Source organism: Filicampus tigris, chromosome 1, assembly GCF_054856515.1.
Source record: "Filicampus tigris isolate MCC_2025a chromosome 1, RoL_Ftig_1.0, whole genome shotgun sequence".
Taxonomy (NCBI): domain Eukaryota; kingdom Metazoa; phylum Chordata; class Actinopteri; order Syngnathiformes; family Syngnathidae; genus Filicampus; species Filicampus tigris.
Window position 1 is genome coordinate 724,843 of NC_141217.1, and position 27,275 is coordinate 752,117.

General features: G+C 45.1%; 1 protein-coding gene and 1 long non-coding RNA gene across 4 annotated transcripts in view; one reads left to right on the forward strand and one right to left on the reverse strand.

Annotated features, from left to right (window-relative positions):
- The window catches only part of LOC147152428 (myosin-7B-like), a 209,741-nt gene that overhangs the window by 52,600 nt on the left and 129,866 nt on the right, over positions 1-27,275 (forward strand). Inside the window, exon 1 of one of the 3 annotated variants that reach the window (XM_086046106.1) lies at positions 8,775-9,030. The exons of the other annotated variants lie outside the window; for them this stretch is intronic. The gene's annotated coding sequence lies outside the window, so the exon portion shown is untranslated. Of the gene's footprint in view, positions 1-8,774; positions 9,031-27,275 lie in introns of those variants that run through there. 3 annotated transcript variants of the gene reach the window in all.
- LOC147152430 (uncharacterized) lies at positions 1,821-9,354 on the reverse strand. The gene is made up of 4 exons (XR_015088847.1): positions 8,840-9,354; positions 2,532-2,583; positions 2,384-2,434; positions 1,821-1,986 (listed from the first exon to the last, which is right to left on the reverse strand). It is a non-coding gene; the product is annotated as an uncharacterized LOC147152430 (long non-coding RNA).

Sequence of the window (27,275 nt, forward strand, 5' to 3'; positions counted from 1 at the left end):
CCCTTCGCCGAAAGGTCACAATATTTGGGGGGGAGCAAGACCAATGTCTTGAGGATTTTCTGACAATTTTTCAGTCAAATTAGTTCAGCTGGCTCTGTGCAGTGAACAGAAATGTAAAAAATGACAATTACTAGTCACTAGGTGGTGCTATATGTATAACAGAATATTATGCTACAGATGTCTTCAAGTCGCGACTATTTACGTACAGGTGAAGTTTTGGATTTTTTGGAGCATGTGCAGGGGAGTTATTAGGGTTTTTCTCCTGTTTGGCGAGGAAAAAATGTATGCCAAATTTGATCCTTATAAAGCCAAGGATATCCTAAATAAGGCATCTTTATATATATTATATTGCTACTGCCATACCTGACATAAGGTGTGGAGATATGGGGTCATACTTACAAAATAAACACTCAGTCTAACTTTAAGCTACAAAAAAGAGCCATATGAATTATTAACCACTCATCTTATATAGAATCAACAAATCCATTATTTATCAAATTAAACACTCTCAAATTCTATGACTTAGTTGAATTTAAAACAGCACAAATAATTTACAAAGCCTACAATAATCAACTTTGCCACAGTATCCAGAAGCTGTTCAAAATCAGAGGTTTTTATAGTCTAAGGCAGTTTTTATAGTCTAAGGCAGAGGTGTCAAAGTCAAATGGATGGAGGGCCAAATACGAAATTTTGCGACAAGCCGAGGGCCGGACTGATAGACTTGGGTCTGAGGCACTAGCATGCGTTGGAATGCCCCCTTTATGCTCATGAACGAAATTAAGCCAATGCTTCCCAGCTGTACAAAAATCTTTCTGGGTCATTGCGCAGTCAAACTGTTGAGCAGCAACTGAAAGACAAGATTAAAATAAATAAATAAATAATCAGCAGTCAGCAAGTTAAAACACTTGACTGGAAAGTGCAAACGACAAGCCTGGCTCCATCCAAGCACCTATAAAAATACTTATATCTTATAGCTTGCAATTTTACCATCACCTGATTCCAGTCTCATCGTTTTGGTAAGATTTGCAAGATTTGAAATATGCATTTCAACTCATCCCCCTCCAAACGCCTCCTACTCCAGCCAGTGATTCGACTAATCCCGCACGGCCACAAACATTAACGCGCTTGCCTGTCACACGTCACAGCGCAGAAAACAAGACTAGCCCATTAACTTCTGAAGTATATTTATATATTGAGATAATAAAAAAAATGGTGAATGTGAACACTTGATTTTAATATATTGTAAATCCCACAATCTCCTTATGCTTTTGCATCGGTGGCCGTGGAGATTTTTAAGATAAATGGACTGCCGGGAGGCACGAGGAGGAATGATTTTCTGCCACAAAAGACACTACTTCAGAGCATTGTGCTTAAAACGAACTGTGTTGTCAAATTATAGAATCTAATTATTATTATAATATAATTAATTATAGAATCTTTGTCTCTTTGAACGCCTTCTTGCCGTTGCAACGATGCTGTCTCTTTCGGATCAAACTTTTTGTAGTTTCCGTCTAGAGAGAAAAACAAAGGCTGTAACATTTATCAAAATGGCAACTAGTGCAATTTAAATTTGTCTAGAAAGACATTTCATTGTCGAAGCAAATTCGAGAAATACATGACATACCATTTGGTGTATGTTGTGGGGCACCATGTGTGTTGTAATACTGCATCGGAACCATATTCCGATATCCCTATGGAAACAAAATCCTCAAAAGTTAGGGAGTAGCAACAAATTCTGATATTGTTGTCGTGTATCTCGGGATTCTGAACACAAAATCTGGATCGTAAGCCATACCATGCCAAAAAATACTACTCCTGTGTCCGTGTCACCAACTTTATGTAGTGAACAAGTACAGCAAGACTATGGTATAACACCAGGGAATGTGATTGCTTGTTGTTGGGTCTCTCGCTGCGGATTATGCCACTGTGGAGTCTGCGGATGGTGGTAAGGGGCACCAGTGGTACTGCCACATCCTGATATCCCATCTGAAAAACACAGTAGGAAATGCACAAGGCAGTTAAGGTATTAGCATGATGCTAACCTCGAAAGTGAGTAAATGTATGATTTCCATTCAGCTAGTTTAACATATTGCTCTGGCCTAGGGATAAAATAGTATGCAATGTGGCATCCAAATGTTCTTTTTCAAATGGCAAAGATAATGTGACAAACCACACATACAGTAATACAACAAAGATGTTTAAACATGCCAGAATATTATGTTTTGTAACTGCTGCCTGACTGACTCATCGACCTTCTTGGATGGAGAGTGCCGGTAGGCACCAGAAATCAGAACTACAAAGGGGCAATTGGAAAACAAGTTGTGACTCAAACATGATACAGACTGCTCCATCTAAAAGCATGACACACTCATGTTTAATATACCATTCCTTCCATGTTGTGGAGTCTTGGGAGTTTTCCAGTGTGGTTTTATACCTGAAATTCATGCACATAATTTAGACAATGTGTGTTCTGCAGTATGCATGATGCCATCTACCTCATCAGAAGAAACATCTGAATTTGGTTCACTTACCGTTATTTTGATCAGTTTTCAATTCTGCTAGACTTGATACTGGTATGAAATCCTGAGAAAAAGGTAGAAAAAAAGTCAAAATGAGTGTGCTGCAATATATCTCTTCAAATTAGTTTCGCAATAAAAACAATTATATTAAACCATACACTTGTATAGTGTTAAAATTAATAGGTAAAGTGTCAGGTATTTACTATTTAGGGGTACAATATCCTTGAAATCGGTACAGTCTATCACAATAGTTAAATACAAAATACTTGGAAGACTAAAAGTTTGTACAATCCAGATTTGTTTCCACTATGCGATCATGTTATGTTATCAAAGCTAGCACCTTCACGCAAGTCTTGCACTGTGTGACTGTTCATGGCGAAGTGATTAGAATGGTCTTATTTATTTATGCATGCATGCTATGATCCATTGACTACGCCTTGTTTTCTCTTTTGGTAGCCTGTACAATGTCCGCCCCTTGTTTTGCCTCTTGTTGTGGCACCCTGGTGCACAACAGCTGTCTACCATGATGGTAAAAATGTTTACTACAAGTAGCGGTGGCGTTTTCTATCATGCCAAAATGGCTGCATGATTTTTTTTATTTTCATTTTATGTTTATTTATTTATTTATTTATTATGGCTGTGTGAACGTTTGGCGCCTTATATTGCATGCGTAACTTCATTGTCCGGGTCTATTCGTAAGAACGTTCTGATTGGCTGACTATCACCAGTTCAGTTACAATGCATCCATCCATCCATTATCTCGCGCTTATCCGAAGTCGGGTCGCGGAGGTAGCAGCTTCAGCAGGGAAGCCCAGACTTCCCTCTCCCCAGCAACATCTTCCAGCTCTTCCGGAAGGATCCCAAGGCGTTCCCAGGCAAGCCGGGAGACATAGTCTCTCCAGCGTGTTCTGGGTCGTCCTCGGGGTCTCCTGCCGGTGGGACATGCCCGGAACACCTCACCAGGGAGGCGTCCAGGAGGCATCCTAATCAGATGCCCGAGCCACCTCAACTGGCTCCTCTCGACGCGGAGGAGCAGCGGCTCGACTCTGAGTCCCTCCCGGTTGGCCGAACTTCTCACCCTATCTCTAAGGGAGAGCCCGGACACCCTGCAAAGGAAACCCAGTTGGAGATCGCGGCTTGAAGAAGCCAACAGTACCACATCATCTGCAAAAAGCAGAGATGCAATACTGAGGCCACCAAACCGGACCCCCTCGACACCTCGGCTGCGCCTAGAAATTCTGTCCATAAAGGTTATGAACAGAATCGGTGACAAAGGGCAGCCTTGTCGGAGTCCAACCCCCACAGGAAACGAATCCGACTTACTGCCATCAATTCGGACCAAACTCTGGCATTGGTGGTACAGGGACTGGACAGGGGGCTCTGTACCCCGTACTCCCGAAGCACCCCCCACAGAACTCCCCGAGGGACACAGTCGAACGCCTTCTCCAAGTCCACAAAACACATGTGGACTGGTTGGGCAAACTCCCATGCACCCTCGAGGACCCTGCTGAGGGTGTAGAGCTGGTCCACTGTTCCACGGCCAGGACGAAAACCACATTGCTCCTCCTGAATCCGAGATTCGACCTTCCGACGGACCCTCCTCTCCAGCACCCCTGAATAGACCTTGCTGGGGAGGCTGAGGAGTGTGATCCCTCTGTAATTGGAGCACACCCTCCGGTCCCCCTTCTTAAAAAGGGGGACCACCACCCCGGTCTGCCAATCCAGAGGCACTGTCCCCGATGTCCACGCGATGTTGTAGAGACGTGTCAACCATGACAGCCCCTCAACATCCAGAGCCTTTATGAACTCCGGGCGGATCTCATCCACCCCCGGGGCTTTGCCACCGAGGAGCTTTTTGACTACCTCAGTTACTTCAGCCCCAGAGATAGGAGAGCCCACCTCAGAGTCTCCAGGCTCTGCATCCTCAGTGGAAGGCGTGTCGGTGGAATTTAGGAGGTCTTCGAAGTACTCTCCCCACCGACCCACAACGTCCCATCTCCACTATAAACAGTGTTAATGGTGCACTGCTTCCCCCTCCTGAGACGTCGGATGGTGTACCAGAATTTCCTCGAAGCCGTCCAGAAGTCATTTTCCATGGCCTCCCCGAACTCCTCCCACACCCGGGTTTTTGCCTCAGCAACCGCCAGTGCTGCATTCCGCTTGGCCAGCCGGTACCCATCAGCTGCCTCCGGGGCCCCGCAGGCCAAAAAGGCCCGATAGGACTCCTTCTTCAACTGGACAGCATCCCTTACCGCTGGTGTCCACCAGCGGGTTCGGGGATTGCCGCCACGACAGGCACTGACCACCTTGCGGCCACAGCTCCGATCGGCCGCCTCAACAATGGAGGCACGAAACATGGTCCACTCGGACTCGATGTCCCCCGCCTCCCCCGGGATGTGGGAAACGTTCTGCCGGAGGTGGGAGTTGAAACTCCTTCTGACAGGGGATTCTGCCAGACGTTCCCAGCAAACCCTCACAATACGTTTGGGTCTGCCAAGTCGGACCGGCATCTTCCCCCACCATCGGAGCCAACTCACCACCAGATGGTGATCAGTTGACAGCTCCGCCCCTCTCTTCACCCGAGTGTCCAAAACATGCGGCCGCAAGTCCGATGATACGACTACAAAGTCGATCATCGAACTGCGGCCTAGGGTATCCTGGTGCCAAGTGCACATATGGACACCCTTATGTTTGAACATGGTGTTCGTTATGGACAATCCGTGATGAGCACAGAAGTCCAGTAACCGAACACCGCTCGGTTTCAGATCGGGCGGGCCGTTCCTCCCAGTCACACCTCTCTAGGCCTCACTGTCATTGCCCACGTGAGCATTGAAGTCCCCCAGCAGAACGATGGAGTCCCCAGGTGGAGCGCCCTCCAGCACACCCTCCAAGGATTCCAAAAAGGGTGGGTACTCTGCGCTGCCGTTTGGTGCATAAGCACAAACAACAGTCAGGACCCATCCCCCCACCCTCAGGCGGAGGGAGGCTACCCTTTCATCCACTGGGATAGACCCCAATGTACAGGCGCCAAGCCGGGGGGCAATAAGTATGCCCACACCTGCTCGGCGCCTCTCACGCTGGGCAACTCCAGAGTGGAAGCGTGTCCAACCCCTCTCGAGAGGACTGGGACCAGAACCCAAGCTGTGCGTGGAGGTGAGCCCGGCTATATCTAGTCGGAACCTCTCAGCCTCACACACCAGCTCAGGCTCCTTCCCTGCCAGAGAGGTGACATTCCATGTCCCAAGAGCTAGTTTTTGTTGCTGGGGATCGGACCGCCAAGGTCCCTGTCTTCTGCCGCTGCCCAGCTCACACGGCACCCGACCCCTTTGGCCCCTCCCACCAGTGGTGAGCCCATGGGAAGGGGGACCCACGTGTCCTTTTCGGGCTGAGCCCGGCCGGGCCCCATGGGTGCAGGCCCGGCCACCAGGCGCTCGCCATCGAGCCCCACCTCCAGGCCTGGCTCCAGAAGGGGGCCCCGGTGACCCGCGTCCGGGCGAGGGAAAACGTGGTCCATTAATTTTATTCCTCATAAGGGGTCATTTTGAGCCGTGCTTAGTCTGGTCCCTCACCTACAATGTTACAATGCATGCAATTGGTCAATCCGTTTCATACCGCGAACAGAACCCCGACAGTTAAATGATAAAAATGAAAAAAAAAAAAAACATTTTAAACACATCGTGATATTAAATTAAGTCCCTCCAAACTCGGTCCTCAAGGGCCGGTGTCCTGCCCGTTTCTATCCCAGCTGTAACACACATCATTCAAAAGTTATCGAGCTTCTTCAGAGCTTGCTAATGAGCTGACCATTTGAAACAGGTGTGTTGAAGCAGGCACAGATGGAAAACAGGCAGAAAAGTGGCCATTGAGGATGGGAGCTCGACATGTCTGTATCAAATAATACATTGATCATACTATAACCGTTATAGGTTTGGGAACAGACCCATATTTAAAACAAACGAACAGAATCTTTACACATATTTAGCTCAATGTAGGTAAAGTTAAATCAAACATAAGCACAGCACCCAAAAGATAATTTCCTCAAACTTACTGAAAAAGCAAGCAGAGAGATACTCGGAGCTGGTTTTCTGTACGGAAAAGGGCGCGATGAAGTCAAATGCAAATCAGTGCGCAATTGCGCATGCACTGCTGGGTCTTCTTCTTCTTCTGTTGCATTTCCGGCAGAGGAGACGCTTACTGTGCCCCGCAGGTTGCTGGTGCTACTTCATGTCACACCAGTCAATACGTCACACAATCTAGTTTTATGCGGGAAGTCCGACACAGCTCTAAAGGCTCATTTATGCTCAACGTTAAATATGGATCTGGTTACGTAAAGTATAAGTGCCTTCCAAATGACAATCTGAAAGTAGAGGACTTCGCATCATTTCGCACTTTTCATCATTTCGTACAGAAATGGTATAATTATTCACATGTTTATCTTGGTGAGCCTTTCCATCTTTCACTAAAAGATGGTCTTTTTGGGGGGGATGGACCATTTTTGAGTTAGAGCCCTGCGCGGAAATGGCTAAGAAATGAAAATGTTTTCGTGAAACAGGACCAACACCAATGTGCTCAAAAAAAAATATCTGTCAGAAAAAAGTGGTTAAAAAAATAAAATCTATATATGGAGAGAGAGAGTGTGTGAGTGAGTGAGTGAGAGAGCGAGAGAGAGAGAGAGTGTGTGAGTGAGTGAGTGAGTGAGTGAGTGAGTGAGTGAGATAGACACACTTTTTGTGAAAAAGGCCTGTGCCCCTCAGAATATGCCTTCCCTCCTCCCTCTGCTGAAGTAGAAAACTAGAGAAGGGCAAACATGGATATGTTTTAATTCAACCAAAATACAATGTTGATTCACCTGCATCTTTTCAGCACAAACTTCGGTGCTGACAAGATGTTGTTGAACCAACGTTGATTTACCATCAGTCTTCAACTAAAACCAAAATAAACCCAAAAATCAACCATCTTAACCCTAATTCAACATTTATTTTAACATATTTTGCTATCTGGGTATATTATCTATTAATGTGGCTGTATCTATAGTTATTCTACTAGGTTTTATAATTACCAGAAAGACATTTACTGTACAGGTCCCCAGAACATAGTCACATTTTTTTATCATTAGACTCGCTAAACATGTCGGCTAATTTTTCATTGAAAGTGTCAAGGCAGGATCCCGGTCTATAGACACATCTTATCATTACGTTGGATGATTTTTTGATATGTATCGCTATTGCTAAACATTCCATAATATTTTCCATAGAACAAGTCAAACCTTCAATTATACTACATCTGAGAGTGTTGTCAACATACATTGCGATACCACCACCTCTCCTATTCTTTTCATTCATTGTCAACAGTTCATATCCCCCCATTTGCATACTGCTTATTTTTTCATCATCAAGTCATGTTTCAGATATGGCTATTATTTGAAATGTCTTTATACTACTCAGATATTGTTTAATTTTGGTGAAATTTTTATAGAGGCTTATAGAGGCTGTGTTAAAGTAACACTGTGCCATATGTCAAATTGTGTTTATTATGGCGGCACCATGTGGACAAAAGCGGGAGTGTCTTGACAAAACTGAACCACATTTCCCATGCGTGCCAGCGTGTAGTGTCGTGAAATTCTGAGCCATCCTTATAGCGAAAGGAGGAAATGAGTATGCCATAAAGCAAATCAGGACATTTGTATTTTTTTGTGTGCCAGGGTTGATCACATCCTCCACAAAGTTGCTTTGTGCTAGTAAAAACGATACAGACCCCCTCAGGGCATGAAGTCCCATTCAATTACTGTACTTGTAATTCAATGTTTCATCAAAAGAGTTGTGAAATTTTTTTATTGAAGTCGATTTCTTGCCAAGTGCTGCTTTACAATGTGTAATTGAGAGAGCATTGCCCATTTTTATGTTTTCATTTAACTGATCATCGGTATAATACTCACATCCAAAATTAGGATTATTTGTATAGAAATCGTTATCTGGATCAAGATTATTTTCAGGATCGAAGGTTTATGTTCAATATATTCAAAAGTTTTTTAAGAGGTGTGATTTTAGGTGTAAACTGTCACATACCTTATATATTTCTGTTTGCATATTTTTGCAGTGTTCCATTTGTTTAGTATGACTTATTTTAATGTCCTCAACTTCCTTCTGGACAAACTGTAAACTGGCTTTTACTTCTTGTAGTGCCTTTGTAATATTGTCGTGTCCATTATCATTTTAACGAATTCTTTAAGGTGCTGGAGCCTATCCCAGCCGTCAACGGGCGAAGGCATGATTCATAAGTGCAGTGAATACTTCTCTTTGCTGCTGTAGTAATTCGTTTACCTGTCCGTATGTCATGTAATCGTCCTCTGGCTTGACCTCTGGCTGGCTCGTTCGCGCTGTCCTACCGTCGCTCGCTGGCTCGCTTGTGCTATCCCGCCATTGCTCGCCGGCCAGCTCGCGCCGTCCCGCCATCGCTTGCGCTGTCCCGAGAAGTGCTTCAGCTGCGCGGTGAGGCCAGAGTCCCAGAAAAGGTACTGGGCGCCGCTGATGATGGTAGTGGTGGTTTGGCTAGCAACGGGTGGTTGTGCTAGCAACTAGTGTCGGGACTGGCAGTTGGTGGTGGGGCTAGCAGTTGGTGGTGGGGCTAGCAGCTGGTGGTGGTGGGGCTAGCGGATAGTGCTGGACCCAAAGGGTCGACCGCCACTTGCCTTCCACCGCTGAGGCCGGTGAATTGGGCTCTCAATGGAGTTTTTGTTGTCACTTCTGCTGCTCGCTGGCTCGCTCGTGCTGTCCCGCCGTTGCTCGCTGGCTTGCTCGTACTGTCCCGCCGTCGCTCGTTGGCTTGTGTGTGCTGTCCCGCCGTCGCTCGCTGGCTCGCTCGTGCTTATTCATTTATTTAGGTGCATTTTATTGTGTAAAGGCGAAGGCCAAAAATTCATGGCTTCCGGGGGTCCATTTGTTTTTGCCCCTCACATTTACGGTTCCCCCCAAATTCCCCGTTTTTCACCCCAAAAAACCCAATTAATTTCCAATGGGACATTCAACACTTCCCCATCTGCTGTGCGGTTCGATCCCCGCTCAGTCCACAAATTTTCAGAGGTCATACAACTACATTCAGCTCATTCAACTTGATTCAGCTCATTCAACTCACATTACACATGACACAGAATTCCTACTTCCCCAAAATTCAAATTATTCTATCTTTAAATGCATTTAAATTCCCGATGGCACATTCACAGTCTTTAATGAATTTCACTCGCATTCCAATATGAGGAGCTGCATAGCTCAGTGGTAGAGTGGTGGTTTCCCAAAGGGGGCCGTGGGTTCAATCCCAGGCCATTCCATCCTTGTTATTTCGGTTCAATTTATTCAGTGTCATTCAACTTTACTCAGTCTCATTCAGCATCATTCGATTTTATTCCACTTTATTCAACTTCATTCAATTTAATTCAGTATCATTCAATTGTATTCAACTTAATTCACCTTAATTCCAATGCATTGTTTCTTTTCAGCTTCCTTCGCCTTCACGCGCAATTTCTTCAGAAATTGCGTTCTCTAGTTGTGTGAAGGCGAAGGCCTTGTTATGTTACGCTACACCATTCACCTTTGTTCTTCTTCTCTTCTTCTTCTTCTTCTTCTATTTTATTCCTCGAACTTTTTGGGCGTTCTTCTATTTCCACATTTTACAACCGATTCTCCCCATTCCAACTTCAATGTATTCCAAAAATTTTCGGCTACCGGGGGTCCTTTTCTTTCATTCCAAAAATTTACGGTTTCCCCAATATTTCACAATTTTCACCCCAAAAAAACCCATTCATTTCCAATGGTATATTCAACATTTCCCATTTCCACAATTCCAATTTCGAATTCATAAGATTCAACTCAATCAACTCAGATTGTTAAAGCTTTTCAACACACCCACAATTACTACTTCCCAAAAAATTCAACTTATTCACCCGTAAAAAAACCACAAAATTCTACCATTCAGTGCCATTGCCATATTCAACAATTCACATTTACATCATCCAATTTGAAATTCACAACATTCATCTCATTCAACTCATATTGGTCAAGCGGTTCAACACACCCCAAATTCCTACTTCCCAAAAATGTAACTTATTCACCCATAAAAAAACCACAAAAATTCAACTATTCACCATTAATTTCCATTGGAACGTTCAACTTTTCACATTTATACCTTCCCAATTTCCACAAATTCAAGTCATTCAACTCACCTTCAGCTTTTCAACACCCCTTATTTCCCACACATACAACTCATTCACAATTAAAAAACCCACAAAAATTCAAGTATTCACCATTTATTTCCAGTGGACCAGTGTTATTGGCCGCAGTGCGGCGGCCATCTTGGACAGGGACATTAGCTAGACTGGGGATACTCACCCCGAGGTCTCCCCGGTGCGGTGGCCATCTTGGGCAGGGACATTGGCTAGACTGGGGATACTCAGCCCGAGGTCGCCCCAGTGCGGCGGCCATCTTGGACTGGGACATTAGCTAGACTGGGGATACTCACCCCGTGATGGCCACAGTGCGGCAGCCATCTTGGACAGGGACATAAGATAGACTGGGGATACTCACTGCGAGGTCTCCCCAGTGCTGTGTCCATCTTGGACAGGGACATTAGCTAGACAGGGGAAACTGGCCCCGAGATCTCCCCGGTACGGCGGCCATCTTGGACAGGGACATTAGCTTGACTGGGGATATTCACCCATGGTCTCACCAGTGCGGCGGCCATCTTGGACAGGGACATTAGCTAGACTGGGGTTACTCGCCCCGAGGTCTCCCCGGTGCGGCGGACATCTTGGGCAGGGACATAAGGTAGACTGGGGATACTCACCCCTAGGTCTCTCCAATGCAGTGGCCATTTTGTGGGAGGACCCAAAATCAACAGGAAGTAACCCATATTCAACAGGAAGTGACCCCAAATGACCTGGAAATGAACAGAAAGTGACCCAAAATGTCTCAGAAATGGACCGGAAGTGACCAAAATAAGCAGGACATGGACTGGAAGTGACCCAAATAAGATAAAATAAGATAAGATAAGAATGTCTTTATTGATCCCACAGTGGGGAAATTTTCATTGTTACAGCAGCAAAGATATAGGTCACACAGGGACGGCGGCATAATGTAGCCATTAATGTATAACATTGACGGCAAACATTCGGGATCAAACCTATGTAAATATGAGCAGTAACATGTGTATATACACATGTATATACACACCAACATACATCTACATAAAAAGTATGAGGAACACTCATTTTGGCCTGTACATAGTACAGAGGAAAAATACTCTAAGTAAGTGACAGTGCTGCAGTGCTGTAGTGAAATGTAAGGAACAGCATTGGATAAAAATAAAACTAGACTAACAGTAGTGGGGAATGTTGAGTATTGCAGTAGTGGGGAATATTGGGTATTGCACGATATGAGCTCAGGTGCAGGACTGCACAATTGCACTAATGTCCGCCAGTTTGTAGAGACTACACAATGTTCTTGTTAAAGAGTCTGACAGCAGCAGGCAAGAAGGAACGGCGGAATCTCTCCCTTGCACAGCGAGGGTGTAACAGTCTGTCACTGAAGGAGCTGTGGAGTGCTGTTAGGGTGCCCTGGAGGGGGTGGTCCGGGTTGTGCAGCATTGATGACAGCTTGGCCAACATCCTCCTGTCCCCCACCGAGTCCACAGAGTCCAGGGAGCAGCCCAGGACAGAGCCGGCCCTCCTGACCAGTTTGTCCAGCCGCTTCTTGTCCCGGGCCGAGACGCCGCCTGCCCAGGTGACCACTCCCTGGAAGATGACTGATGCAACCACCGAGTCATAAAAGTTCCTGAGGAGTGTCCCCTGAACCCCAAAAGACCTCAGTCTCCTGAGTAGAAAGAGTCTGCTCTGACTCTTCCTATAGAGGGCGTCTGTGTTGTCGCACCAGTCCAGTTTATTGTTCAGATGAACACCCAGGTACTTGTAAGTTGAGACTCTCTCAACATCTGTTCCCCGGATATTCACTGGTGCAGGTGAAGAGTGCTGGCGCCTACCGAAATCCACCACCATTTCTTTGGATTTCCCCGCATTGATCAGGAGGCGGTTCTGTTGGCACCAGTCCACAAAACCCTGAGTAAGTTCTCTGTACTCCCGATCATCTCCGCCTGTGATGAGGTCGACAATCGCAGAGTCGTCAGAGAACCTCTGCAGTTGACAGGTAGGGGTGTTGTAGTTGAAGTCCGAGGTGTAGAGGGTGAACAGGAAGGGAGCCAAGACAGTTCCCTGTGGGGCCCCCGTGCTACAGAGGAGCACGTCAGACACACAGTCCTGTGTCCTCACATACTGTGGCCGGTTTGTGAGGGTAGTCCTGGATCCATGTGGTGAGGTGGTGCGCCACCCCCGCCCGCTCCAGCTTGTCTCCCAGTAGGGTGGGCTGGATGGTGTTGAAAGCACTGGAGAAATCAAAGAACATGATCCTCACAGTGCTCCCCGCCTTCTCCAGGTGGGAGAGTGAAGTGTGGAGGAGGTAGATGATGGCATCATTCACACTGGCTGATATGCGAACTGGAGTGGGTCCATTGAGGAGCTCACCAGGGGGCGCAGGTGGACAAGGACCAGTCTCTCCAGGGTCTTCATCAGGTGAGACGTCAGCGCCACTGGTCTGAAGCTGTTGAGCTCCTTCGGGTGGGGGGTCTTTGGCACCGGGACCAGGCAGGATGTTTTCCATAGCTGGGGGACCCTGCCCAGCTTCAGGCTCAGGTTGAACATGTGCTGGACAATTCCACACAGCTGGTCTGTGTAGGATTTGAGGAGATGGGGGCTGATGCCATCTGGACCCGCTGCCTTCCTCGCCTTCATCTTCTTCAGCTTGTTCCTCACCTGAGATGTTGTGAAGGCCAAGGCTGGGCAGGAGGGAGTGGTGGCTATCTGGTGTAGCTGGGAGCTGGAGACTGTGGAGAAAAGGGGGGAGGGGGTGACACGCCCAGCAGGAGGAATAGGTGGAGGCTGCAGCAGGAGAGACTGAGTGGGGGCAGGCATCTGATCAAACCTATTGAAAAAGAGGTTCAGCTCATTTGCCCACTGCAGGTCCCCCCCAGTCCGGGTCTTGGGTGGTCCGTGGCCTGAGATGGTCTTCAGGCCCCTCCAGACTCCCCTGGCGTTATTCTGCAGCAGCTGCTCCTCCATCCTCTTCCTGTAGGACCTTTTCCCCTCTCTGATCCTCCTCCTCAGCTGGCGCTGCACAGTCTTCCGCTCCTCTATGTTGCCTGACGCAAAAGCCCTCCTCTTCTCCTTCAGGAGAGCTTTTATGTCTGGTGTGATCCAGGGTTTGTTGTTGGAGAAACACCTTACTGTCCTGGTGGGTATGGTGTTCTCCATGCAGAAATTTATATAGTCTGTAACAGTGTCCGTTAGACTACTAATATCTTCCCCGTGAGCATCGCTCAATACTTCCCACACAGTTGTGCTGAAAAAGTCCTTTAAGGCCTCCTGCGGGTCACAGCTGGCTGCCTGCGGACCAGAGGTTTGTACACAGACTGGAGAGCCACCAGGTTGTGATCAGCTTTGCCCAGCGGGGGGGGGCAGTGATGTGTATGCCTCCTTGGTGTTGGCATAGAAAAGGTCCAGTGTTTTATTGTCTCTGGTGTGGCAGGTGACATACTGTGTGAATGAAGGCAGAGAGGAGGAAGGGGAGGCATGATTGAAGTCACCAGAGATGAGTATCAGGGCATTTGGGTGCTGTGTTTGTAGCCTGCTCACTGCTGCAGTCAAGACATCACAGGCTGTGTCGCTGCTGGCAGCTGGTGGGACGTAGACGGTCACAGCCATCACATGACTAAACTCTCGCGGGATGTAGAATGGCCTCATGCCAACAGCTAGCAGCTCAATATCCCTGCTGCAAAGCTGCTCCTTAATTGTGATGTGCCCCGGATTACACCATCTATCGTTCACAAACACAGCCAGCCCTCTTCCTTTCCTCTTTCCACTCTCCAGCGTCCTGTCCGCGCGTATGATTTGGAAGCCGTCCAACTCTACGACCACGTTCGGCGTTAGGGCTGTTAGTCACGACTCCGTGAATAGCATCAGGCTAGCCTCCCGGAAGTTCCTCTCATGCCGGGTAAGCGCCGCTAGCTCGTCCATCTTGTTGGGGAGCGATCTAACATTACCCATGATAACAGACGGGAGGACGGGATGGTATCGTCAGAGGACGGGATGGTATTGTCAACCTGGAAATGGACCGGAAGTGACCCATATTTACTGGATATGACCCAAATGACCCGGAAATGGACCAGAAGTGACCCAAATGACCCGGAAACGGACCGTAAGTTACCCAAATGACCCGGTAATGGGCCGGAAGTGACCCAAATGACCCGGAAATGAACTGGCAATGACCCAAATGGCCCGGAAATGGACCCGAAGTGACCCAAATGATCCGAAAACGGACCCGAAGTGGTCTAAATGACCCGGAAATGAACCGTAAGTGACCCAAATGACTCAGAAATGGACTAGAATCGACCCAAACAACCGGAAATGGACCGGAAGTGGTCTAAATGACCCAGAAATGAAACGGAAGTGCCCCTAATGGACCGGAAATGAACCGGAAGTGGCCCAAATGACCAGGAAATGGACCAAATTTAACCCAAATGAACCGGAAATTGACCAGAAGTGACCCCAATGACCTTGAAATGAACTGGAAGTGGTCCAAATGACTAGGAAATGTACCAGAAGTGGTCCAAATGACCCGGAAATGGACCGGGAGTTACCCAAATGACCTAGAATTGAACCAGAAGTATTTTTTTCCCTTCTCACTTTTTATATCCTCCTCATTCGAGGCTATTCTCTATAATTTGAGGTCATTCAACTCCATTCAACTTCATTCAGTATCATTTCAACGAAATCCACAGTTTTTCATAGGGGTCATTCAACTTTATTCAGTATCATTCAACTTCATTCAGTATCATTCAACTTGATTCAACTTCATTCCACTTTATTCACCTTCATTCCACTTAATTTTACTTAAATTCAATTCATTACTTGTCATTCAATTTTATTCGACTTAATTCAGTATCATTCAACTTCATTCAGTATCATTCAACTTCATTCAGTATCATTCAACTTCATTCAACTTCATTCAAATCAACTTCATCCCACTTATTTCTACTTCCTTTCAATTAATTTCTTTTCATTCAATTTCATTCAACTTCATTCCACTTATTCCTCCCACTTTTTTGGGCGTTCCGCTACTTCCACATACTTAATCTGATTCACCCCGTTGAAACTTTAAACTATTCCAAAAATTCATGCCATGGCTGCTCCTTTTTGTTTTCACATTCCACATGACTCACAATTCCTACTTCCCAAAAATTCAAATTATTCAACCTTTACACACAAAAAAAAAAAAAAAAATCCCGAGCGCACATTTAAAACCTTCAGTACAATTAACTCACTATCCAATATCAGAGGCTGCATAGCTCAGTGGTAGAATGGTGGTTTCCCAATGAGTAGGTGCTGAGTTCAATCCCTGGCCCTCCATCCTCAGTATCTTTCAACTTTATTGAGCATCATTCAATGTTATTCCACTTTATTCAACTTCATTCCACTTTATTCAGTGTCATTCAACTTTATTCAACTTCATTCCAATGCATTCCACACTTTCTTTTAAGCTTCCTTCGCCTTCACACCCAATTTCTCCAGAAATTGCATTCTCTAGTTGTGTGAAGGCAAAGACCTTCACACATATGTTATTCTAGCACTTTATTATTATTATCCATCCATCCATTATCTGTACCGCTTCTCCTCACAAGGGTCGCGGGGCGTGCTGGAGCCTATCCCAGCTGTCTTTGGGCAGTAGGCGGGGGACACCCTGAACTGGTTGCCAGCCAATCGCAGGGCACACAGAGACAAACATCCGCACTCACAATCACACCTAGGGGCAATTTAGAGTATCCAATCAATTTACCATGCATGTTTTTGGAATGTGGGAGGAAACCGGAGTGCCCGGAGAAAACCCACGCAGGCACGGGGAGAACATGCAAACTCCACAAAGGGAGGCCGGAGCTGGGATCAAACCCACGACCTCTGAACTGTGAGGCGGACGTGCTAACCAGTCGACCACCGTGCCGCCCGCTTAGAACATATTGCAAATAATTTTTGGGGGTGTTGACTTCCACTTCCAAAATTGTAAAAATTGTGTTGACCACCGTGCCGCCCTATTATTATTATTATTATTATTATTATTATTATTATTATTATTATTATTATTATTATTATTATTATCATTATTATTATTATTATTATTATTATTATTATTATTATTCATTTTATTCCTCCCACTTTTCTGGTGCGCCGTAACTTCCAAATTTTTCATCTGATTCACCCCGTTATAATTTTAAACTATTCCAAAAATTCATGAAATAGAGGCTCTTCTTTGTTTTTATCCCCTAACTTTTATGGTTCCCCCAAAATTCAAGTTTTTTCACCCCCAAAAACCCCATTCATTTCCAATGGCAAATTCAGCACTTCACGTTTAAAACATTCATATTTCAAATACACAAGATTCAGCTCATTCAACTCACATTGGTTAAGCTTTTCAACAAACCCATAATACTTCCCAAAAATTCAAATTATTCCTCATGCAGTCCCACTTGCACATTCAACATTTTATTATTACATTCTGTCAGTAAAGTCCCTGATGGTGTAGTGGTACACAGACTGTGTTGTTATTGGGCAGCGTTGGTTCAATTCCTGCCCAATCCAATATTTTTCATAGAGTTTATTCAACTTCATTCCACTTTATTCAACTTCATTCAGTATCATTCATAGAGTTCATTCACTTTCATTTAGGTCATCCATCCATCCATCCATTATCTGTACCGCTTATCCTCACACGGGTCGCGGGGTGTGCTGGAGCCTATCCCAGTCGTCTTTGGGCAGTAGGCGGGGGACACCCTGAACTGGTTGCCAGCCAATCATAGTGACAAACATCCGCACTCACAATCACACCTAAGGGCAATTTAGAGTATCCAATCAACTTACCATGCACGTTTTTGGAATGTGGGAGGAAACCGGAGTACCCGGAGAAAACCGACGCAGGCACGGGGAGAACATGCAAACTCCACACAGGGAGGCCGGAGCCGGGATCGAACCCACGACCTCTTAACTGTGAGGCGGACGTGCTAACCAGTCGCCCACCGTGCCGCCTTCATTTAGGTCATTCAACTCACATTGGTTCAGCTTTTCAACACACCTGCAATTCCTACTTCCAAAAAATAGAAATGATTCAAACTTAAAAACACACCATTCAGTCCCACTTGCACATTCAACAGTTTCAGTTTCACATTCTTCCAGTTAAGTCCCTGATGGTGTAGTGGTACTCACGCCGAGTTGTTAGTGGGCAGTGCTGGTTCAATTCCTGCTCATTCCAATATTTTTCATAGGGTTCATTCCACTTTATTCAATTTCATTCAATTTTATTCAACTTCATTCCACTTTATTCAACTTCATTCAGTATCATTCAACTTTATTCCACTTCATTCAACTTTATTCCACTTCATTCAACTTCATTTCAACGCATTCCGTAGTTTTTTTCAGCTTCCTTTGCCTACACACGCAATTCCTCCAGAAATTGAATTCTCTAGTTCTTCTTCTTCTTCTATTTTATTCCTCGCACTTTTTTGGCGTTCTTCTACTTCCACATTTTTCAACCGATTCTCGCCGTTCCAACTTCAATGTATTCCAAAAATTCACGGCAACATGGGCTCCTTTTTCTTCATTCAAAAAAATGACGGTTCCCCCCAAATTCCCATTCGTTTCCAATGGCATATTCAACATTTCCGATTTCCACCATTCCAATTTCCACAAATTCAAGTCATACAAATCATTCAACTCACATTCAGATTTTCAACACCCACAAAATTCCTACTTCCCACACATTCAACTCATTCACACTTGAAAAACCCACAAAAATGCAACTATTCACCATTCATTTCCATTGGAATCTTCAACTTTTCACATTTACACCTTCCCAATTTCCACAAATTCAAGTTATTGAACTCATTCAACTCACATTCAGCTTTTCAACACCCCCAAAATTCCTACATTCCACACATTCAACTCATTCACACTTAAAAAACCCACAAAAATTCAAGTATTCACCATTAATTTCCATTGGCAGATTTAACTTTTCACATTTACATCTTCCCAATTTCCCCAAAATTAACTCATTCAACTCCCATTCAGCTTTTCAACACCGTCAAAATCCCTACTTTCCACACATTCAACTCATTCACACTTAAAAAAACCACAAAAATTCAACTATTCACCATTCATTTCCATTGGAACCTTCAACTTTTCATATTTACACCTTCCCAATTTCCACAAATTCAAGTCATTGAACTCACTCAACTCACATTCAGCTTTTCAACAACCCCCAAATCCAGACTTTCCACAGATTCAACTCATTCACTTAAAAACCCCACAGAAATTCACCATTCATTTCCAGTGGACCAGTGTTATTGCGCCGTGGTCTCCCCAGTGCGGCGGCCATCTTGGACATGGACATTAGCTGGACTAGGGAAACTCACCCCGAGGTCTCCACAGTGCGGCGACCATCTTGGGCGGGGACATTAGCTAGACTGGGGAGACTCACCCCGAGGTCTCTCCAGTGCGGCGGCCATCTTGGGAAAGGACTAGCTAGACTGGGGATACTTACCCCGAGGTCTCCCCACTGCGGTGGTCATCTTGGTCAGGGACATTAGCTAGACTGGGGATACTCACCCCGAGGTCTCCCCAGTCGGCGGCCATCTTGGTCAGGGACATTAGCTAGACTGGGGATACTCACCCCGAGGTCTCCCCTGTGGGGGGCCATCTTGGTCAGGGACATCAGCTAGACTAGGGATACTCACCCCGAGGTCTCCCCAGTGCGGCGGCCATCTTGGTCAGGGACATCAGCTAGACTGGGGATAATCACCCCGAGGTCTCCCTAGTGCGGCAGCCATCTTGGGAAGGGACATTAGCTAGACTGGGGATACTCACCCCGAGGGCTTCCCCAGTGCAGCGGCGATCTTGGACAGGGACGTTAGCTAGACTGGGGATACTCAACGTGAGGTCTCCCCAGTGTGGCGGCCATCTTGGGAAGGGACATTAGCAAGACTGGGGATACTCACCCCGAGGTCTCCCCAGTGCGGCGGCCATCTTGGTCAGGGACATCAGCTAGACTGAGGATACTCACCCCGAGGTCTCCCCAGTGCAGCGGCCATTTTGCTCAAGGACATTAGCTAGACCGGGGATACTCACCCTCAGGTCTCCCCAGTGCGGTGGCCATCTTGGTCAGGGACATTAGCTAGATGGGCATACTAACCCCGAGGTCTCCCCAGTGCGGCGGCCATCTTGGACAGGGACATTTGCTAGACTGGGGATACTCACCCCGAGGTCTCCCCAGTGCGGCGGCCATCTTGGACAGGGACATTAGCAAGACTGGGGATACTCACACCGAGGTCTCCACAGTGCGGCGTCCATCTTGAGAAGGGACATTAGCTAGACTGGGGATACTCACCCCGAGGTCTCCCCAGTGCGGCGGCCATTTTGGTCAGGGACATCAGCTAGACTGGGGATACTCACCCCGAGGTCTCCCCAGTGCAGTGGCCATCTTGGGAAGGGACATTAGCCAGATAGGGATACTCACCCCGAGGTCTCCACAGTGCGGCGTCCATTTTGGTAAGGGACATTAGCTAGATGGGCATACTAACCCCGAGGTGTCCCCAGTGCGGCGGCCATCTTGGACAGGGACATTTGCTAGACTGGGGATACTCACCCTGAGGTCACCCCAGTGCGGCGGCCATCTTGGGAGAGGACCCAAAATCAACAGGAAGTGACCCATATTCAACAGGAAGTGACCCAAATGACCCAGAAATGAACAGGAAGTGACCCAAATGACCTGGAAATGGGCCGGAATTGACCCAAATGACCCGGAAATGAACCAGAAGTGGTCCAAATGACCCGGAAATGGTCCATAAGTGACCCAAATGACCCGGAAATGGACCGGAAGTGACCCAAATGACCTGAAAATGAACCAGAAGTGGTCCAAATGACCCGGAAATGGTCCATAAGTGACCCAAATGACCGGAAATGAACCGGAAGTGGCCCAAATTATCCAGAAATTATCCAGAAGTGACCCAAATGACCGGAAATGGACCGGAAGTATTTTCTTTCCTTCCATTTTAATGTCCTCCTTATTCCAGGCTATTCTCTATAATTTGAGGTCATTCAATTTAATTCAACTACTTTCAGTATTTGTCCAACGCATTCCACAGTTTTTCATAAAGGTCATTCAACTTTATTCAGTATCACTCAACTTCATTCCACTTAATTCTACTTCATTTCAATCCATTGGTTTTCATTCGATTCCATTCTACTTAATTCTGTATCATTCACCTTAATTCGGTATCGTTCAACTTCATTCAACTACAGGTACATTCATCCATCCATCCATCCATCCATCCATTATCTATACCGCTTATCCTCACAAGGGTCGCGGGCGTGCTGGAGCCTATCCAGCTGTCTTCGGGCAGTAGGCAGGGGACACCCTGAATTGGTTGCCAGCCAATCGCAGACAAAGACAAACATCCGCACTCACAATCAATCTAGGGGCAATTTAGAGAGTCCAATCAACTTACCATGGATGTTTTGGAATGTGGGAGGAAACCGGAGTACCCGGAGAAAACCCACGCAGGCACGGGAAGAACATGCAAACTCCACACAGGGAGGCCGGAGCCGGGATCGAGCCCACGACCTCTGAATTGTGAGGCGGACGTGCTAACCAGTCGACCACCGTGCCGCCCAGGTACATTTTACTTCAAAACAACTTCATCCCACTTATTTCTGCTACATTTCAATACATTCCTTTTCATTCAATTTCATTCAACTTCATTCCTCTTAATTCAGAATCATTCAACTTCATTCAGTATCGTTCAACTTCATTCAGTGTCATTCAACTTAATTCAGTAGCATACAACTTCATTTAACTACATTCAACTTCATTCCAACGCATTCCGCAGTTTTCATTCAGCTTCCTTCGCCTTCACATGCAATTTCTCCAGAAATAGCATTCTCTAGTAATAACACATATGTTATTCCAATTCTTTTTATATTATTATTATTATTCCTTTTTAGTCCGACCACTTTTTTGGCGTGCATCTCCTTCCACATGTTTCACCCGATTCGATTCATTCAATTTTCAAAACATCCAGAATATTCATGCCTTCTTGGGTAGTATTTTTTCTTGTTTCACAAATTTTCAATTTTTTCACATTTACACAATTTTAACTTCAAATTCACACGATTCAACTCATTCAACTCATTCAACTCACATTGATGAAGCTTTTCAACACACAATTCCTACTTATTCACACTTAGGAAATCCACAAAAATTAAACTATTCAACTATTCACCATTAATTTCCATTGACACATTCAAATTTTAACATTTACACCAATTCAATTTCAAATTCACACCATTCAAGTCATTCAACTCACATTGGTAAACTTTTCAACACACCCAAAATTCCTACTTCCCACACATTCAAGTTATTCACCCGTAAAAAAAACACAAAATTCCACCATTCATTCCCATTGCCATATTCAACAATTCACATTTACATCATTCCAATTTGAAATTCCCAACATTCATCTCATTCAACTCATATTGGTCAAGCTTTTCAACACACCCCAAATTCCTATTTCCCACACATTAAACTCTTTCACACTTAAAAAATCCACACAATTTCACCATTCATTTTCAGTGGACCAGTGTTATTGCCCGTTGGTCTCCCCAGTTTGGCGGCCATCTTGGACAGGGACATTAGCTAGACTGGGGATACTCACCCCGAGGTCTCCCTGGTGCGGCGGCCATCTTGGGAAGAGACATTAGCTCGACTGTGGATTCTCACCCCGAGGTGTCCCCAGTGCGGCGGCCATCTTGGGCATGTTGTTCAAAAGTATGGGACACCCAGAATTTTCATCCTCAGGTGTCCCCAATGAAGTGGCCATGTTGTTCAAAAGTATTGGGACACCCCGATTTTTCGTCCCCAGGTGTCCCAAATGAAGCGGCCATGTTGTCAAAAATATTGGGACACCCCGATTTTTCATCCCCAGGTGGCCCTAATGAAGTGGCCATTTTGGTCAAAAATATTGGGACACACAGATTTCTCATCCCCAGGTTCCTTCCTTACCGAGATTCCTTGTTTCCTTCCTTCCTTGCTTACTAGTGTCCTTTCTTCCTCATTTCTTTGCCTCATTCTTTCCTTCTTACTATTTTGTATTCTTACTTTGTTTTCTTTCTTGCTTGTTTTCTTTGCTATCTTGGTTGCTTGCTTCCTCCCTTCCTTTGAGTCCATGATTCTTTGTTTTCCTTCTTTTTTTTCCTGAGTTCCTTCTTTCATTGTTTCCTTACTTCCTTTTTTCTTGTTTCCCTTCTGATTTTTTTCAAGGTCATTCAACTTCATTCAAATTTATTCAACTTAATTCAAATTCATTCAACTTCATTCCAACGCATTCCACATATTCCATTCAGCTTCCTTCGCCTTCACACGCAATTCCTCCAGAAATTGCATTCTCTAGTATTACTATGATATTGCTCCTTTTTTGCCACTCCAAAAACTTTGGCGTGCCGCTACTTCCACATACTTAATCCGATTCACCCCGTTCAAACTTTAAACTATTCCAAAAATTCATGCCATGGCTGCTCCTTTTTTGTTTTCACCCCCTAACATTTACGGTTCCCCCCAAATTCTACTTTTTTCACCCCCAAAGACCCCATTCATTTCCAATGGCAAATTCAAACTGTAACTACTTGCACATACTTCATTCGATTCACCCCATTCAAATGTCAAATTATTTAAAAAAATCATGCCATCAAAACTTGCATTTTTTGCCCCTAACATTTACGGTTCCCCCAAAATTAAACTTTTTTTACCCCCACAAACCCAATTCATTTCCAATGGCACACTCATACTAAGCAAAAATTCAAATTATTCAACCTTAAAACACATTAGCCATTCAGTCTTACTGGCACATTCAACATTTCAGATTTACACCTTTAAGTCCCTGATGGTGTAGTGGGTACACACGCCGAGTTGTGAGTGGGCAGCGCTGGTTCAACTCCTGCTAAGTCCAAAAGTTTTCATAGAGTTCATTCAACTTCATTTAGGTCATTCAACTCACATTGGTTCAGCTTTTCAACACACCTGCAATTCATATTTCCCCCAAATTCAAATTATGTCATGTCATTTTCCAAACCGCTTATCCTATATAGGGTCGCGGGGAGTTGCTGGAGCCTATCCCAGCCGTCAATGGGCGAAGGCAGACTACACCCCGAACTGGTCGCCAGCCAGTCGCAGGGCACACATAGACACTGTCACTGAGCGGGAATCGATCCCACGCTGCCCGCACACAACTCAGGCGTGTGTACCACTACACTATCAGCGGACCAAATTCAAATTATTCAACCTTAAAATAAAACATTGGCCATTCAGTCCCACTTGCACATTCAACATTTTAGATTTATAGCTTTCCAGTTAAGTCCTTGATTGTGTAGTGGTACAAATGCTGAGCTGTAAGTGGGTAATGCCGGTTTGATTCCTACTCAATCCAAGATTTTTCATAGAGTTCATTCAATTTCATTCTTCATTATTCAGTATCATTCAACTTTATTCAGCATCATTCAACTTGATTCCACTTTATTCAACTTCATTCAACTTTATTGAACTTCATTCCACTTTATTCAACTTCATTCAGTACCATTCAACTTTATTCAGTATCATTCAACTTTATTCAACTTCATTCCAATGCATTCCACAGTTTCTGCTCACCTTCCTTCGCCTTCACACGCAATTTCTCCAGAAATTGCATTCTCTAGTTCAAAATACAATACTTAATTATTTCGGTACATATTACCCTGTATGTAAACACTTTTTTTTTTCAAACTGGGTATTAGTAGTAGTAGTGGCTTGTATATAAATCCACTATCCTGTTTTATGAATACTTCAATGGTGAGCCTTTAAACAGGAAACCATTTTTAGTGCGGTTTACTCATGAAAACCCACGCACTTACAGTATTTGTGTTTCTGCTGGAAATAACTACAACACATAACAAATGAAATTACTATATTCCAAGTATTACTGTGAATATTTTGTGTTTACCCGTGTTTGTTCCAGAAGCGCCATAGCAGAATCCTTTGCTCCAGTGTCCAAGAATGACCCATGGCGTCTATCTAGTTGGTCGTACCATTTGCTCACTTGATGGTAATTTCAACAATGGCTGTTATGATCTGTGAGCTTTTTATAAGTCGTTTTTTTAACATAGCAGCTTCCACAGACTTGTTTTGCCGTTTGAACAGTGTTAAACTCACCTAGCTCAGCAGTAATAAGCTAGTGCGTACTGGTCGCTCCATGTCGCCTATTCAAATTTGCGCCGGATGTCTTTGTCCCCCGAAAATGCTCAGAACAGCCTTCACCTCTTTGTCTGTCTATGTATCCATTCACTTTTCCTTCATTTTTAAAATATTGCGACGAGAGAGGACAGCTGAATGCACACTAGTTAGCAGTTACCGGTAGCCAATGATGGCGCTAACATCACACCCCCAAGTACGACCAACCAATCGGCATTCGTCAGCGCAGCCCGCCCTCTTAAAGGGACGGTGGGGCCAGGATGGCCACGTTTTCACTAACAAGTTCATTTTATATATTTTTTGATCAGGAAAATGAAAAGTTGTAATTTTCTATTTCATTAATAAATTTAGGAGGAATTAGGAAATAAGTGACTCTATGAATAACACCCCTTGTTAATGAGCAGAATGGCCGTGCTCCCTACCGTTCTATCCTTGTTCGGCCGGAGTCACGGGATGAACCAATTCCCAAATCTCCATTGGAAATCATTGTACTTTCATTGCTCATAACGTCCAAAAGTGGCGATCAATTGGCACCAAAATGTATGTGGACATCTCTACTAATGCCCAATTCAACATATCAAAAGGATTAACCTCGCCGTGGCTGATTTATATGAGAATGAGGAAATGTGGAAGTCAGCAGAGGTACATAGGCTGGAACCAGCGCACACTGCTTCTTTGCTTGAAAAAAAAAAAAAAAAACATCTCTTCTTTGCTGATCACGGTTAGGACGGGCAAGGCATTAAATACCAGTTAGGATATTTACAGAGACTGAAATGGAAATGAGACGTGCACATTTATTTGGATGAGGAATGCCCCAGATTTTCAGTTTACAACGCGCCGTCCAATTTGGAAGGTAACAGCCAAAATGGCACGTTCCAACGACTGCACACTCTCGGCTGTGCAGTCAGCCTCGCTGGAACTTTTCGTTCGCTGTTGGAGGAGGGCTTTTTCACTCTAAAGCCGCTTCACTCGGGCAGAAGGGGGCTGCAAGCAAAAAGCAGGGACACCGCGCACGACTGCTTGTGAGGTGACATGAAGACACAGGCTCATCTTCACCTCCACATGCTGGGCGGACAGTAAGGAGCTAAAGTTGTTGTTCTAACACCTTTTGTTTTAACGGCCTTAAGCTAGTTGTTGCTATTCCCTGTCCCAATCCTACCTTTAACCGGGGAGAGATGTGGTGGCTCTAATCTGCCTGCTGCTGCTGCAAGCCGCGTCTCTCTCCCTCCTGAGACACGAGTTTAGCGTCGCTAAATGTCCGAAATATAACCAGTCGGGGTTCGTGTGCGCATTCATGCTCTTGTCTGCTTCAGCTTGTGTATGTGGAGGAGCAATCGCCACGGTAATTTTGATTTTGTGGAGGTGATCATGATGAGATCACGTTTTATGTCAATAAATCCAAACTATTGTGAACACTTTTATACTTTCACAGGTTGAAGTGGACAAGAGTAGTATTGTGCATTTGCATTTTGGTGGCGATCGGTCACCGTTTTAGACAACAGAACTGACAAAGCGAGCAATATTACCAAGCATACCGCTAAATTTGTCTTAAACCTAATTACAAAAAAATACCTTAAATCACTACATAGTCTTTTGAGGTGGGCATTTTAATACTAATGTATTTTTTACATGTAAACCTATTATATAAGTGTCAATGTTAAGCTCACCCAAGTGTCGCTTTAAGATTGGTAGCTATTAGGTACTTAGAGAGCCCCATGGTCATTTATTTACGCGGGTAAATGTTTTGGGTGGAAACAAAGGGCCAACTCAATTTACCATGGAAAGCTGAAAAGTTCCTCAAAAGGTTCCTCTGGTGGAAAAGGGCCTACTGAACGCTAGCACAGTAGCCATCTGCCTTCTATGAATGCCTCTGCTCACAAATGGGAATGTCACCATCTTGTCAAACGCAATGGGATTTATATTAATAAGCAGGGGATCAGATTACTGACTGCCAACATTGTCTAACTTGTGCGTCACGGGGCGCCACGTTCCCAAAACAAAGGCCATGTTTATCCGCAACAACAAATAAGACAAGATTTTGCCTTGACTCTGAAGGACCATCAAGCAGACGTTGAAACTCAATCCCCCACACCCCTCTCTCCAGAACAGATTGATTTTTCCGTGTCAGCCCAAACATCTGGGCCACATCCACCGCTGGATTCAACCCAAACTTTGGAGCCATTGCCACACTGCTGAACACCACCACTGGAGTCACCCTTGGACAGTACAACACCCCCGAACGATGACTCAGTCTTGACTTCACAAAACCCGTTGTCTATGAACGACTCCCTCCCAGATTTCACCGACAAGATGAACAAGCTTGTCGATATTGGAATTCAAC